At 39.8% G+C, this 15,981-nt stretch overlaps 1 protein-coding gene across 2 annotated transcripts in view; it reads right to left on the bottom strand.

Annotated features, from left to right (window-relative positions):
• ZBBX (zinc finger B-box domain containing) overlaps positions 1-15,981 on the bottom strand; it is a 2,136,907-nt gene that overhangs the window by 1,020,030 nt on the left and 1,100,896 nt on the right. The gene's annotated exons all lie outside the window — the stretch shown is intronic.

A 15,981-nucleotide genomic window follows, 5' to 3' on the forward strand; every position in this document is an offset into this window, starting at 1 on the left:
CAATGCTAAAACATGATTATAAAGTGTTCATGTCTATAATGGCTTAAGGCAAAAGTAATGCCAAAATTTACAGATATGGATCAATGTGGTTTTGTGGAGGGGAAGCAAACATCTGACATCATTAACAGAACACGGATGATCCCGAGGGAAGCAGAATGTAAGAAAATATCATTGTGTTTGCTGGATCTTGATGCAGACAAAACATTTGACAGAGTAAGCTGGGACTTTATGAGCATGGCCATGGAAGCATTTGCATTTTCTGAAAAAATAATAAAGTTGATTAGGAGGATATATGAGGGATTGGATGCAAAAATTAAAGTGGGTGGGGTCCTCTCTGATAATTTCTGCTTGAGTAGAGGAACCAAACAGGGGTGTCCTCTCTCCCCTTTGTTATTTGCATTGCATTCAGAACCACTGGCAAAGAAAACAAGGGACTCCGGCATTTAAGGATATAAATGGTATGGTAGTCAAGAACAGCTGGCTCTATCTGCAGATGATATTATTTTATACCTGACAAAAACTAGAAAGAGACATTACAGTGTTGTGGAACATTCTGAGACAGTTTCATATCTCTTTGGGATACAAAATTAATGAAGCTAAAACAAAAGCAATAGTGGTAAATTATGTCCCCACATATGAATTGTTTCATCAATATCCACATTTATGGTGACATGATAAAATGAAATATTTAGGAGTATAGATTAAAATTGATTCTGGTGTGGCAGTTAAGAATATGTGAGAAGAGACTAAACAAGATAATACAAAAACTGAGAAAATGAGAGCTTTGTTATACAGATATGGATAGTAAGATGCAAGCAGTCAAAAGGTTTTTAGTCCCATTATACTTATACACAGGTCAGGCATATTTTTATCAACCAGAGGAAAAGTTGTGGATGGCAATTAATAAAGAGCTGAAAGACTATCTGGGAGGGGAAGATGGCAGGAGTCAAGTGGGATAAACTGATTCTTCCAGTAGAACAGGGTGAATTGGGATTACCCAATATGAAGGGGTATTTCAGAGCTACACAGTTAAGGCTCCTATACATAGCACAAGTAGAAAACTATAAATTAAAGTGGAAAGGGATGATGAAACAGAGGAGAAGTTCAGGAAACAAAGCGTGACTGGGATTTTGGATGTAGGCCTTTAATAAGAAAAATAATAATCATTCAGATTATTATATCTATAAAGTAGCAGAAAGTATCCTAAAAACTAAGCCAACATGGAAATAGAGAAAGGAGATTCTGCTGATAGGGATGATTGCAATTAGGGATATAGACAATAGGCAAGATGGCTCTGGAATTTATTGGAGAAAACTGGTAAATGAGTCAAGGTATTGGGAGCAAATAACTAGAGAGGGAAATATGATAGAATGGGAAGATGCCAAGAATATATTTGGACTGCAGGTTAGAGATTGCCTTCCCTATCAAGAAATGATATCAGAGTATAGGCAAAGAGAAAGAAATATGAGGGTCCTAAATGAAAGACCAGCACTGGTAGAGTTTTCAGTAGAATCTAGAACAAAAGCTGGCATTAAAAAATGAATAATTAGTAGAGCACATAAAATACTGAATGATCGGAGGAGGTTAGAAATGATTGGGAAGAGAGGATGGATAAGCAAGGGAATATATATGTAAGTCTCTCAAATATGCAACAAAATCTAGAAGATTTAGGACTTTGCTTGGAAATGTTTACAAAGATACTTTTATAACCCAAGCAGACTCTTTTTTCCTCAGGTAGACAGAAAATGTTGGAGGTTTGACAGGGAAGAGAGAGGCAATTGGGAACATTTTCTTGGAGTCTAGTGAGCTGGCGGACTTTAAGGAATCCCTGCGGGATGCACTGTTGGATATGCTGGGTGGGCAGATTGATATAATGAGGGAAATGATTTTTCTGAGCTGCGATACTGAATTGGCATTGCCTAGACATGATATGGCCTTGCTGCATCTAATTATGGTGGCTGACAAAAAAGCAATTACTAGAAAATGGAAATCAAAGTCTAAACCAACTATACGAGAAGTAGTGAATATAGTAATAGAGACAAAACAACTGGAACTGAGATCTTTAGAAAAGGGTAGTTGTAAACTACATAGGAAAAAAATGGAAACCGCAGGAACTATACATACAGGGGAGAAATGAGGTTTAAAAGGATGCGGGACTTAAATGAGCTATGTAATGTTTGAAAATGACTGGGTAGATTATAAGTGATATATAATGTTTGCAACTGGGAGCGTGTCATTATGGTTTGTGATGTAAAATGCTTGCAACTAGGATTGCCGGTGTGGTTTATTTTCATTTGTATAACTGTATGACTGCTTATATCTTAAGTAATGGTTTAATAAAGATGTTTCTTGTTTTTTTAAAAAAGAGCAGGAATTGAATAACTTACGTAATGTTGCTTAGGTTACATGATATATAATATATATGAAATATAATGTTTACAAACATGAACTTGTTAATACAGTTTGATTATTTTTATGCAAGTGTAAATTTACCTATATCACAAGTGATAATTCAATAAAGGTGTTAAAAAAATTTAGGTTCTGGATAGAAGACAGGGAGATATATAACATGGCTCCAAGTAAACTCAGATACCACTTTAGGTATAAATGAAGAACATGTTTTTAAGAAAAACATATTTTTTGTGGAAAATGAGATAAGGCTGACCTGCCATAATAGCTTGCAACTCAGACACCCTTCTTGCAGAGGTCAGTGCAATTACTAAGACTGTTTTCCATGTCAAGGACTTCAAGACAGCCCAAATTATTTGGTTCAAATGGAGCAACAGTTAGTATTTCTACAAAAAAAAGTTCCCAAGGAAGAGCCACATGTTTTCTAGGAGAGTTCATATGAAACATTCTTTTCACAAACACGTTCACACCAGACTGCATTGAAAGAGGGGGATCCATGGGCAAAAATGCTAAAATGGCTGACAAAAGAGCCTTGACAGAAGAGTAAGTCAGGCCAAAGGATAGTTTTTTTGTTTGTGTCTTTCGGCTTTTCCCAGTTAGTGGTCGCCACAGTGGAACTCTGGTCCGCTAATGATTGGTAGTGGATTTTTATGTACCGGGTTACCAGCCCTGACGATCAACCTTCAACGAAGGCACGCCATGCAAATACTTTGAGTCCTGAATGGGTGCTAGTTCTTTAGTTGACAAAATCTAGAAAATCTTTTCCACTTGCTAATATATAATTGTTTACTAGAAGACTTTCTTACCTCGAGTAATACCTGCTGCATGTCCTCAAAAAAAAAAAAAAAAAAAAAAAGTGCCTAAAAGGTAAACTCCTTTCTCTTCTGGGCCAAAAAGATCTCCACTTTTCTGTCCCAACTAGTCAGAGCAGCCACTGTCATATGGGTTCTCCTTTCTCAGTTTTGAATATGCGCTCCCAGTATTTGTCATGAACAGCATCTATCAGGTTATTACAAACTCACCTCTCTGTGAGCATAACTGTATCACCCCAGAAAAAGCCAAATGGCTACCCATAAAACAAAGATCTAACCTGCTTTTATGATCCTAACTTCACAAGCTACACAAGTTTAATCCCCCTGCAGCCAGACTTCACAAAAAAAAAAAAAAAAAAAAAAAAAAAAAAAAAAACCTTCTCATACAACATGAGACACTACTCAGAAGTCACGCAAGCCAGCACTCATTACCCCAAATTCCACAGCACTGCACATGCTTTCTCCTTTCAGGCAAGCTCTCTCCATTGACATTACAGAAATAAAAACTTATTCCAAATTCAGAATGCAACTCAAAAAGCACTTCTTCACCCAAGTCAAATGCTCCTGCTCCAACACAGGACATATCATCTAACCAATCTTCTTTCAGAATCTCTTCTCCTCTCTCAAGATTCACTGAAGATTGACCCATTTTAGAAACTAATATATATACTGTACATTACACTCTTATTGTACACATTGGAATGTGCTTTTTCGCTAGAATGCATATACATAGCAAAAAAAATACGTAATTAGTCTGAACTACTCTGTTACTGCTTACATTTCTGTATTTCTTGTTTGTGAAGAACTGTTTTGTATTTCACCTAGGCTCGGCCAGGAAATGGTCAGTATTGATCAATGCAGTACCCCAGTAAACAAGAATGAATGAAATAAATAAATATTAAGACTCTATCACAGTCTGGTAGTTACAGTTGTAGTCGTTTAGGGTCAGGATGAATCAAACACCTCTAATCTTATGTGAGCAAATCCAGCCTGCAAGAAGCTTAAGGTAATCGTCCCTGACCAATTCCAAAAAGAAGGGAGGACCACTGTTGCCTAGGCCAGAAGGGAGTCAATACAATGATCTTTGAGGGGTCCTTCTGAATCTTTACAAGTACCCTGGATATTGGAAAAGCTTGAACATTTCTGTCCAAGGAAAAAAACGCATCTGTTTTCCAGGCCGTTTTGCAAGGAGTTCTGGAAAAGAATTGTGTCAGCAGATTGTTTAGACAGGAGACAAAAACCTCTACCTGAGGACCCCCCCCCCTTCCATTTCCATTTGTAAGGGTCTGCCCTGGTCCTGCTCAGCTTGTCTGCCACAACAAAAGATTGCTCTGATGAAATGTAGAATGCACTTAAAGTGAAGATTGTGCTGTAAAGCTATATGCTATGATAACATGGCTAGTCTGCATAGGGGAAAAATGTGGTTCCTCCCTGCTTGTTTATATTATATATCACTGAGGTATTATTGTTTGTGACTACCCGAAGAGGTAATGGGGGCCACAGATGATTCAGAGGGTTGAAAGCCTTTATATGAGCTAACATCTCGTTTATATTTATTTGCTTTTGTCTGTCTTTCTTGTCCCAGAGACTTTGTACCTTTAATCCCTTTGATATTGCTCCCAAAGCAAAGTCTGAATCATAAGCAGAGCCAAATTAACTCAAACTGCATTCACATCAGTTGAAAACTTTCTAAGGGCCTCTAATCTTGTACTTAATGACAAGAAAATGTCATGTTTTTCAACCAAGACAACTATACCAGTAACAAAAATAACTTCTCTATCCCCTCATCTAATGAAACAATAATCAGTTTAGACTCCCAAGCCAAGCATCTTGACTTACAATTTATGATGAACTAAAATCAGATATACATACACAGGAAGTCACTAAAAAAATCATCAAAAGCTAGGGATGCTATACAGAGCTAAAATGTGCCTTACCTATAATACCAGACAATGCACAGCCTCATCTTTTCTGCTCCCTACTCTCACATTTGCAGCATCCATACTAACCTGCTTATATCTCAAATAAACTAGACCAAGCATACAGTTGCTAAATTTTCAACCAACTCTCCAGCATGCACACACCACTGAATTCCACTTAAATGAATCAAATGGTTTGAGTTTTCAAAGTACCTAAATTCAATCAGACTGAAATAAACTCACAAAATACTGCCAAGACTCTCGTCTTGCTCTCAAAACTCCTCATACCTTCCAAGCAGAACCTTTAGATCCTTGGATAAGTCCTCATGCACAGAAACTTCAATTTCTAACTTGCATGGAAAAGCTCTCATTCCACTGCAAAATTCTGGAAGTCACTTCCAATGTTTATTTGCAAAATCATAAATCAGCATTTCAGACTCCAATTATAATCAAACTTCCTTTCAATGTGGAACAGTTAATGCTCACTTAAAACTCCAATCACTTCTGGATGACCACCACTCCAAGTTTCGCAGCTGCATATATTCTGCCTAACTAGTACCAATATCCTACATATTTTACTCCTTGTACACACCTTCCTTTATTTCACCACAATGTTCGTTACATTATAAAGCTCATTTTTTCCACTAAAGCTGTTCTTTATTCTGCCTCTAAACCATCTGCTTACTCCACTAAAATTCAACAGTTATTACACCTCTCCCCATATGCAGGTAAACTCTTCTATTTAATTTTACTTCTTATGTTTTAAACATGCTAACTGTAAACGTATCTTATTCAATGTTTCTGTTTAGTTCACAATGTAAAACAATGTATATTAACTATCTATATGTAAACATTACTGTCTAACCTAATTGGCTGTCCAAATTTGCATACAACTGTACACTAGGAGCAGTCATAGAATTTCACCCAAGATGCTAACATCTTACAGGAAGGTATAATGCAAACAAATGACTGGTGATAAAGCCATGACTTAAAAGGCAGTGCCAAGAAATGCATAACAGTACCTTTTGGTAAGTCAGCCACTTTGCGAAACTGTCTCATTGATAAAACACCCCTAAGAGTATACGCAGTAGTCAGGGATTTGGGGATGCATGTTAACAGTAACCTGGTCTTTGGCTAACATGTGACTAAGGTAGCAAGAAAGTCATTTTACATCACTCAACTTATAAGTAAGAGCATGGCATCTAGGGCCAGGGAGGTCATCATACTATTGTATTTAGCCCTTATCACACCCATAATTGAGTATAATGCCCCCTTCAGTATGTACATCACCAGGCATATGCAACAACTGGAATGTCCACAGAGGTTCCTCACAAATAAAATACAGACATAAACACAATGTCCTATACAGATCGCCTCAAAGCCCTCTCTCTATACTCAGTTACCTACAGACTGCTGAAGGTGATCTATTCCTAGCAAACACTAACATACACATCCTTCAAAGCTGACAGAACTTGAGGAATACATGAAGGTTCTGGAAATTCCTTCTGTAACAGCTCATATTTTCTGAATGAGAAACCTCAGTGTTCTCCTAATGTAATGCTAGGACATTCTGAAAACAGTCTCAGAGAAAGAGAAACCCCCAAAGTGAGAATCAGAAACTTAGCTCTCCTCTGAGTCTGAATCAGAAAACAGAGTAGGAAACACTGTATCTGTTCCTTCATCTGCCTATCCAGATTCAGAATCTTGAATCTCTTCAGGAAAAGCGACAAGCCACCTTACAAGAATGATCAACAGCCTGAAATAAACCCTAAGCCAGACCTGGAAAACTACTCCTGTTTAAGGAAATTTGATAAGGAGTACATACATGCTTAGTTTTCTGTTTATTTTTTACAGGAAAATTGAGCCAACAGTGTTACTTATCATACCAGCTGCTTCTCCAAGGATGATCACAATATTCTGACCTAACAGGAAAGACTTCCCTGTTCTCTCTCCCGCGACCTGCAGCAGCAGCTATCAACTGCCAGCGGATGGGACCCAAATAGCTATACAGGATGTGACTAATCCCCAGTCAATAGTGGCGGTAGGTACTACACTAGAAGGATACGGGATAAAAGATTAGTGGTTTGAGGAACCAGCTTTGATCACAGCAGAGTCACCCACCTGCAGCTGAGGTAAAATGCTAGCATGTTTTCATGACAAAGGCTGTTTACTTTTTATTTTTGCAGCTGGAAGACCTACTGAGTGACCATCAGACTAGTAGATTATTTCATGGTTCTTGTGGAAAACAAGCAGCAGAAACTGGTGAAATTTTAAAGTCATAAGTCACTTCTTCACACAAAGCACTGTAAAAAACACTTTTAAAACACTTTGCTAGGACCCAAAAGTAAAATAAACACAATTTCTCCACAGAAAAAAATGTTTTGCAACCACTTTAAAATTTTTTTCAATGGAGAAAAACAGTGCACTGCCATTTAAAAGAACAGTTAAGTCTCGTGACAGTCCATTAAAAAACAAACACCTAGATTAAAAATAACTTTCCTAAGCAGGAAACTGCAATAAGAAAACAATAATTTTTTAAATGTAGAAAATCCCCCCCCCCCCAAAAGGAACTTAATTACCGAGCAAAGGAACAGCACAAGCTGACCATCAATCCTCAAAAGTCCACAAAGGAGAAGTCCTTTCAACGGCAGGAAAGCTCTGAAGGGCTTGGCTAAGCTCGAGCAAACTGAAGGTTTGGGCATGTGGATGATGCCCTGAAACTTTAGAAGTTGGCCAGCTGTTATATCCTTGGCAGGATATAACACATATAGGTAAGGCAATTGTAGCAGTGATCAATATGATGAACATCTGATAATGTAATCCAGAAACACAAAACCTTAAGGAACAGCCAAAATCCGGATGAACAGGAATGTGATGGAATGCGTTTTTTAAATCTAAGGCTACTAGAAAAGACAAATGAGGAAGAAGAGGTAACAGGATGTGAAGTGGAAGAATTTTATATTTTGGCACCATCACAAACTGGTTGGCATTAAAATACTGAGTAAAATCCTTCTCCTAAGTGAGAACGAGGAACAACCTGTATTACCTCAGCAAGCAGCATATGATGCAAGTCAGGAGGAAAGAGAAGAGTAGAGTCTGGTATGGCATATGAGGTGAAATCCCTTGGAAAAAAAAAATATACTATGCCTGATATGCTATAATTGTTTAAACTGCAGATGTTTTATTTTTGTACACTGTAAAATTATTGTTCTTAAAATGTTTTGTAATATTTTGGAGCTTTTCTCTCCTGTCCTCTACTGAAAATGGGCTTCTACCCAGTCAGACTTTCCTGGTAATCAAATAATCAAATGTCAATAAATAAATAAAGACAGGAATTTCCTGCTACTGCCATCTGTATCCTACATGGATCACATTCAACACACAACTGAAAAATGGCGATTCAGACCTTCTGGAATGGATAAGGAACTGCCTGTGTGAGGGGCAAGATCCCTCATATATTTATTCTGACTTATTTGACCGTCCTTTGTTCTGGGGGTTTCCTGCTTTTGTATCCTCCCTGACATTGCTTTTAAACGTTTGCTACTCGGCATTCTGCTGAGACTATATAGCTTAGTTTTTGCCAAAGTTATACAAGGGAGCAGAGAACCCTTTGAAGAACCCAGAAAAGGAGGGCTGAAAATCTGACAGATTTCATGAATCAGCTTCTCTCTCTCTCTCTCTCTCTCATTACGCTTTTTGATAACCACTGGCAGCAGAGGGTCCAAAACCAAAATCTCTATCGAAGGAAAAATTCTGGGTATCATCTGGGAGGTTCTAAGAACTCAGCCAGGCAAACCTCCTTAAAACATTACCATTAGCAAAAGCCTTGGAAGTAATACCAAGACAGTCATAAACATCACATTTTAAACATTGAGTAGTGACTTGAGAAACAGAATAAACTAAAGGACACAATGTATATTTTTCCACACAAGAGGAAACTGATGCCAAAACATTCTTCATACATTCTCAAGTAGGATAAAGTTTAACACAAGACCATGACAGCTTAGAATTCTAAAAATGTAAGATGCAGATGCATACACTTTTCCCAAATTTATCAGAAGGAGAAGGATTAGAGTTAACAGAATATTTAACAGAAGCTGGATTTATTAAAGCTATAGCTTCTGAATCAAGTCTGGAATTGGTATATAAAAACATGAAGGATTGAGGAACTTTACACAATCTATCTAATTTCTTAGGAACAGTAGGCTGACGGTCAGCTGAAAAGTACAGTTGTGTACACTTACCATAAATGTAGATGTTCGAGTGTATTCACAGTTGCAGTCATTACATTTGGGTAATCTGCTGGCAGGTTGCCCTCAGTCGCCCTGAATTCCAAAGTCTTGGGTCCTGAGTTGGTTGCCGTCTCTTCTTCCATGACGTCAGGTCATTAGGGGTATAAAACAAGCAGCCAACGCCATTAGTTTTTCTTGTCCCAGAGGTCAGGTACCCCCAAAAAGGTAGCAAAAATATATATACATGCATCAATATAAACTTTACCTTCATCTACAAGCAAATACACCACATGGGTTGTAGAAAATAGAGAAGGAAAGATAAACACCAGAATGAAAGGGGGATGGCGGGTGGGTAACCTGGACTGCAACAGTGAATACACTCGAACATCTACATTTATGGTAAGTGTACACAACTGTAATATGTTCTTCATGTTTCACTGTTGCAGTCATTACATTTGGGTAGAATCCCAAAGCTATGGTTGGGAGGCTGGAGCTAAATAGCATTAGGTGCGGCTATAAGGCCCTGCAGAACTGCAGTGGCAAACTCTGCCCTGGACTTAGAGTAGAGAGGCAAATGATAATGCTTTGTAAAGGTGTGAACAGAACTCCAAGTAGCAGCCTCTAGAACGTCTTTGGTTGGTACTCCTCTGAGAAAGGCTGCTGAAGTACTGCAGCTCTGGTGGAATGAGACCTAATGCCCTTGGGCACAGGTTTACCATGGTGTAAGTAGCAGAAACAAATTCAGTGGCTTATCCACTTAGAAATAGTCTACTTTGAAATAGCCTTTCCTTCTGATCCTGCAGCATATGTCACTAGTAATTGCTCAGTTTTTCTTAGAGCTTTAGTCCTGCTCAAGTAGAATCTTAGCTGTCTGTGTACGTCCAAGGAGTGCAGAATTCTCTCCCCCTTGTTCTGCGGATTTGGATAAAACGTTGGCAGATGAATAGTTTAGCCACACTGGAAACCACCTTAGGCATAAATGTTGGATTTGTCCTCAGAGACACCCTGTCTGGGTAAAATATGATAAAAGGCTCCACAGCCATGAGAGCCTGTAGCTCTGAGACTCTTCTTGCTGAAGTAATTGCTAGTAGCAGAGCTGTTTTCCATGATAAGAACTTTAGATCAGCAGTAGCAGCTGGTTCAAATGGAGGCAGGGTGAGCTTTTCCAAAACATAATTGTGGTCCCATGCAGGTATTGGTGATCTTCTAGAAGGCCTTACATTTTTGGATCCTCTAAGATACTGCTTTAGTAAAGGATGAGAAAAGATTGGTGGCTCTGTATTGTAATGAGCCGAAATGGTAGAGGCATGGATTTTAATTGATGAGAAAGATAGGCATTTGTCAAGCATCTCAGTCAAGTATTGTAATATGTGAGGAATATTTGGTTCTGCTGTATCAGTTCCTTGTGCTTGATTCCAAGCACATAATCTCTTCCATTTATTAGCATAAGATTTTCCTAGTACTAGGCCTTCTGGCTTCCAAAATGACATCCATCACAGCTTTACTGAGAGGTGTTGTTTGTATAACTACATGATCAGCCATGCTACCAGGGTCAGTGTCTGGAGTTGATTGTGCAGGATCTGATTGTTTTACTGGGACAGTAGTTGAGGTCTTTGAGGTAAGGTCCAAGCTGGGTATTGAGACAAGTTCCTTAGGATTGGGTACCAGTACTGGCGGGGCCAGTCCGGGGCAATTAGTATCATCTTTGGTTTCTCTTGTCTGACTTTTAGAAGGACCTTGGGAAGAACAGGCAGTGGAGGAAAGGTGTAAACTGATAGGTTTTTCCAACTGAAGGATAGGGCGTCCACTTTCCATGCTTGTCTGTGATAAGTCCTTGTGCAGAATCATTTCAATTGATAATTTTGAGGAGAGGCAAATAGATCTATGTCTGGGCTCCCCCATTTCTTTGTTATCATGCTGAAGACTTGTAGGTCTTGTTTCCACTCATGAGGATCCATAAGGTTTCTGCTTAAATCGTCTGCCAGAGTATTTTGCTTTCCTGGCAGGAATTGAGCTTGAAGATGTATTTGGTAAGTCAAAACTGTGTCCCACAGTGCCATGGCTAATCTGCAAAGGGGGTATGAGTGCGTGCCCCCCTGCTTGTTTATATACCACATGACCGTGGTGTTGTCCGTCTTTATCAAAAGTTGTCCTGGCTGAAGTAAGTCCTTGAAGGCTGTCAGGGCATTCTGAACAGCTAGCATCTCTTTCTGGTTGATATGTAGATGCATTTGTTTTGGGGTCCATATGCCCTGAATGCATCTTCCTGCCATGTGGGCCCCCCCAGGCATAATTTGATGCATCTGTTGTTAAGGTTTGGCTGGCAGGGGGTAGAGTGAAGGCCCATCCCATGTTTTGATGACATGCCTTTGCCCACCATAGAAACTCCTGTTGTAGACAGGGAATGAGAGGAATCATTGTTTCCAGAGTGTGACAATGTTGACTCCATAAACTTTTTAGGTACCACTGAAGTTTCCTCATTTGCAGTCTTGCATATGGAATCAGTAGGATGCAGGATGCCATGAAGCCCAAAACCTGCAGAATTTGTCTTGCAGATAACTGGGTTTTTGTTGCCATCAGTTTGAAGTAAGTAGTCAGTTGCCTTTGCTTGTCTGGCATGAGGTAAGCCATCTGGGCAGTTGTATTCAAGCTTGCACCCAGGAATGTTATCTTATGAGAGGGTACCAGTTGTGATTTCTTTTCGTTTATTGTGTACCATAGGCATGTTAGAAGCCTTTTCACAAATGCCAGGTGTTGAAGAAAAATGTCCTTGTTCTCTGCTTGAATGAGACAGTCATCCAAGTAAGGATATATATGAATACTTCTTTGTTTGCAAAATGCAATTACTGGTGCCAGGCACTTTGTAAAGACCCTGGGCGCAGTAGATAAGCCAAAGGGCAGTGCAGAGAATTGGTAATGCATTAACCCAGCCTTGAATCTGAGGTATCTTCTGCACGACTGCCTTATTGGGACATGCAGGTATGCCTCTTTTAGGTCTAATGTCACCAGCTAAGCATTCTTGCCCAGCATGGGCAGAAGCTGCTGCAAAGTCATCATTTTGAATTTTGGAATGTCCAGGTATGTGTTAAAAATTGATAAATCCAGTAATAGCCGCCAGGCCTTGTCCTTTCTGGGTACCAAGAACAGTCCTGAGTAAAAACCTTGTCCTTTTTTCTGTTCTGGTACTGGCTGAATGGCCCCCATATCCATGAGGGACGTAACCTGTTTCTGTGCCTCTGCTCATTGATTTTTTGGCAGATCTGGCCAACCGTTTGCCATTGGCAGAGTATGGAAATGGAATCTGTATCCCTGTGATACTATGTTTAGCACCCACTTGTCCTGGGTTATTAACTGCCAATTCTGAGCAAAAAGTGCTACTTTTCCCCCTAAGGGTGCTGCCAAAAGTTAAGTGCTTGGTTAAGGGAGAGGGAAGTCATTGGGACTGTTTTCTGTAGGTTTGAGCTTTATCTCCTTCAGATTTGGAGGTAGAAGCGCCCCATTGCTTTGACCTGTATGAATCTTGTGCCTGGTATCTGGAACCCTTAGGGTGTCTGGATTTGCCCCTTTGAGCTCTGTCTGACAAAGGAAAGGACCATTTTTTGTAGGCCAGTGTCTAATGAATCTTGTTGGCTGCACTTGTAAGAAGTCTTTTACAGTTTGCATAGACTTAGCTTTGTCTTCCCATTTTCTTTAAAACCTCTTCTGCCTTAATACCAAACAGAGTATCATGCTGTAAAGGTGCATCTAGTCATTTAGCTTTAACATGATCAGGCAAATTTTGTTCCTTTAGCCAGGCATGCCTCCTAATCACAGATCCAGTAACTGCTGCCCTGCAGGAGGCCTCTAAAGAATCAAAACCACATTGCAAAGTATGCTTTCCAACCTGTTCAGCTGCATGCAATAATTCCTGTAATTCTTTATTTTCTGCACATTCAGAAATCAACATCATTTTCTGTTTCAGCAATCCCATAACATGTTGTTGATACTTGAGCATATGAAACTGGCAGTTTAGGGCCCTAATTGCCAAGGTTGCAGATGTATAAACATTTTTTCCCCATCTATCCAGTGCCCTTGAATCTCTGTCAGAGGGGGTAGGATTTTTTTGCTGTTGACGCCTTAACTCCCTTTGGACCCTGTGAAATAGTTTCAGGATCAGCAGGGTTTCTAAATAAAAATTTGTGAGAGTCAGGGACCCTGTAACATCTGTCAGGCTTGCTGGGAGCCGGAGGTAAGGAGTCAGGGGTCAAGCTTGACTCCGAAAACACATCATCCACAATGTCTAAAACAGGGGGTATGGCTAAAGGCCTGTGCTGAGGGAGAAGAAGGAAATCCCTGAGCCTCTTTTCTGAGTCTGAGAAATCTTGACTCTCCCAGTGAAAATGCTCCCTCAAAGTATGCAAGGTTTCTCCAAATGAATAATCCTCAGGAGGTGATGCAGATGATATAGACTCCTCTTCATCAGAATCCTCATAGGGAGGTACAGATAATTCCTGATCAGAAGAGGAATCAGAAGAAATAGAAACCTGATCTGAAGATTCATAATCAGTGTCTTGCCTAGGCCTCTTATCTGGAGGGGGATGGGAACCCCTGATCAAGGTAATAAGGTCTTCAGCCATTTTGATCATCTGTTTGTTAGGCATAGAGGCCTGTGCACGTGGCTCATGCGTCATTTTTTTAGTTTTAGAAGTTGCTTTTGTCTTTGGTTTTGCAGCTGTCATCGGTTTGATATAAAAATGTTGAGGCCTGAATACACCCTCAGAAGCCGGTGCCTGCTCAGCAGCTCCGGACCCATCCGAGGGAGATACATCCGTGGGTCCAATACTTTTGGAGTATATCGTGGCATGCCGGACTCCACATGGGTGTCGGTAGGGGCTTGCGACTCGAAAGTAGCGGGTATCAGGGGCTGCGAAAGCACCTCACTGAGTACCGGCGAACTGGCGACTGGCTTAGGAGAAGCTTCGTCGTCAGTTTTGGACCTCGACTGTCTCTCTCTGTCCTTTTCTTTGCATTTTTTATGTACTCCAGTAGTCGGACTGCTATCCAACATCATTTCTGGGTAGTTAAATCTGTTTCCAAAATACTTTGAGGCAAAACTATACCGACGCTTAATAGTGTGTTGGTTAAATATAGCACAAAACCAACATCCAGTCACGTTGTGATCAGGGCCTAGGCAAGGAATACAGTATAAATGGAAATCCTTATGAGGTATTTGCTTCCCACAAGTAATATAATTATTGACTTTTTCTAACATCGGTATGGAGCAAGAAAAAAGTTTCCCCAATGGGGTACTTAGCTTTAGTGAAGACTTTGGTTCTGAAACTCAAACTCGAATATTTCAGATGTCGGACGACTGGCACTTGCGAAATGCTTTTGCTTCGGGCACCATGTGGCAAGAAAGACTAAAGCAAATGGCGTCGGCTGCTTGTTTTATACCCCTGATGACCTGACGTCATGGAAGAGGAGACAGCAACCGATGCAGGACCCAAGACTTTGGAATTCAGGCCGACTGAGGGCAACCTGCCAGCAGATTACTCAAATGTAATGACTGCAACAGTGAAACACGAAGAACATCCATGGGTTGTGCCAAAAACATCTTCCAGGCTGACAAAACTGAAGGGACAGGTGAAGGTTCTGGAAATTCGAGTTGTAATAAATCATAACATTTTCTTAAGAAACCACAGCATTCTCTCACTGAAAATATTTGTTCATCCTGGAAATACTGTTACAGAAATAAAACTTCTCACAGGGAGAAATGGATACCACACTCTCCTCAGAATCTGAATCAGAAACCCAAGGATTAAAAAATGCACCTGCCCATTCACAATCCCCTAAAGATTCCACTTCTTAAACTTATTCAGGGACACTGGAATACCTTTTTCTTTTACTAAAACTACCTTGCGCAAGGATCATGAGGCCACAAAAGACCCTGAGTCAAGCCCAGTAAATTATTCCTGTCCAGAGTAAATGACACGGGAGATGAAAAGTGTTTAGTTTTCTGTCTCTTTTTATCGGGAAATTGTGGAAAAATATGCCCACTACTGCCAGCAACAGCTTCTCCAGGGAAAGGCACAACATTCATGCTAAACAGGGATACATTCTCTGCTCTTTCTCCCATGACTGACGTGACTCTCCCTTGCTGAGTTAGGGGAATTTAACAGCTGCAGAGGATGTGGCTAACCCCTTGCCCATGGTAGGTGTATAGACTATACCAGTAAGATCAGCAAGAAAAACTGAGTGGTCTGAGGAACCAGCTTTTGATTGAGGTAAATTATAGCCTGCTGTGTTGGAAAAGGGTGTTTAACATTTTTTTTTCTTTTTTTTTTTTGTGTGTCCGGATGAAGGTCCAGCCAAAGGAATGGTACTCTCTTCCATGGTCAAGTCGAAAATGGTTCTTGTTTCTTGTGAAAACTTATCAGCAATTATAAGTAGTAAAATAGGAAATTAGCAAAAAAGTAAAATCACAGTAAAAAGCACTTTAAACATTTTGTACAGCCCCAAAATAGTAAAATAAACACAATTTTTCCACACAAAAAGTAGTTTTACACATTTACCAACTTTTAACCACAAAGGTAAAAAAGTGTGCTCCCATTTAAAGGTAGATAAGTTAGG

This window comes from Protopterus annectens, chromosome 4.part1 (genome assembly GCF_019279795.1).
Source record: "Protopterus annectens isolate FY-2018-M chromosome 4.part1, PAN1.0, whole genome shotgun sequence".
NCBI classification, from domain to species: Eukaryota; Metazoa; Chordata; order Ceratodontiformes; family Protopteridae; genus Protopterus; species Protopterus annectens.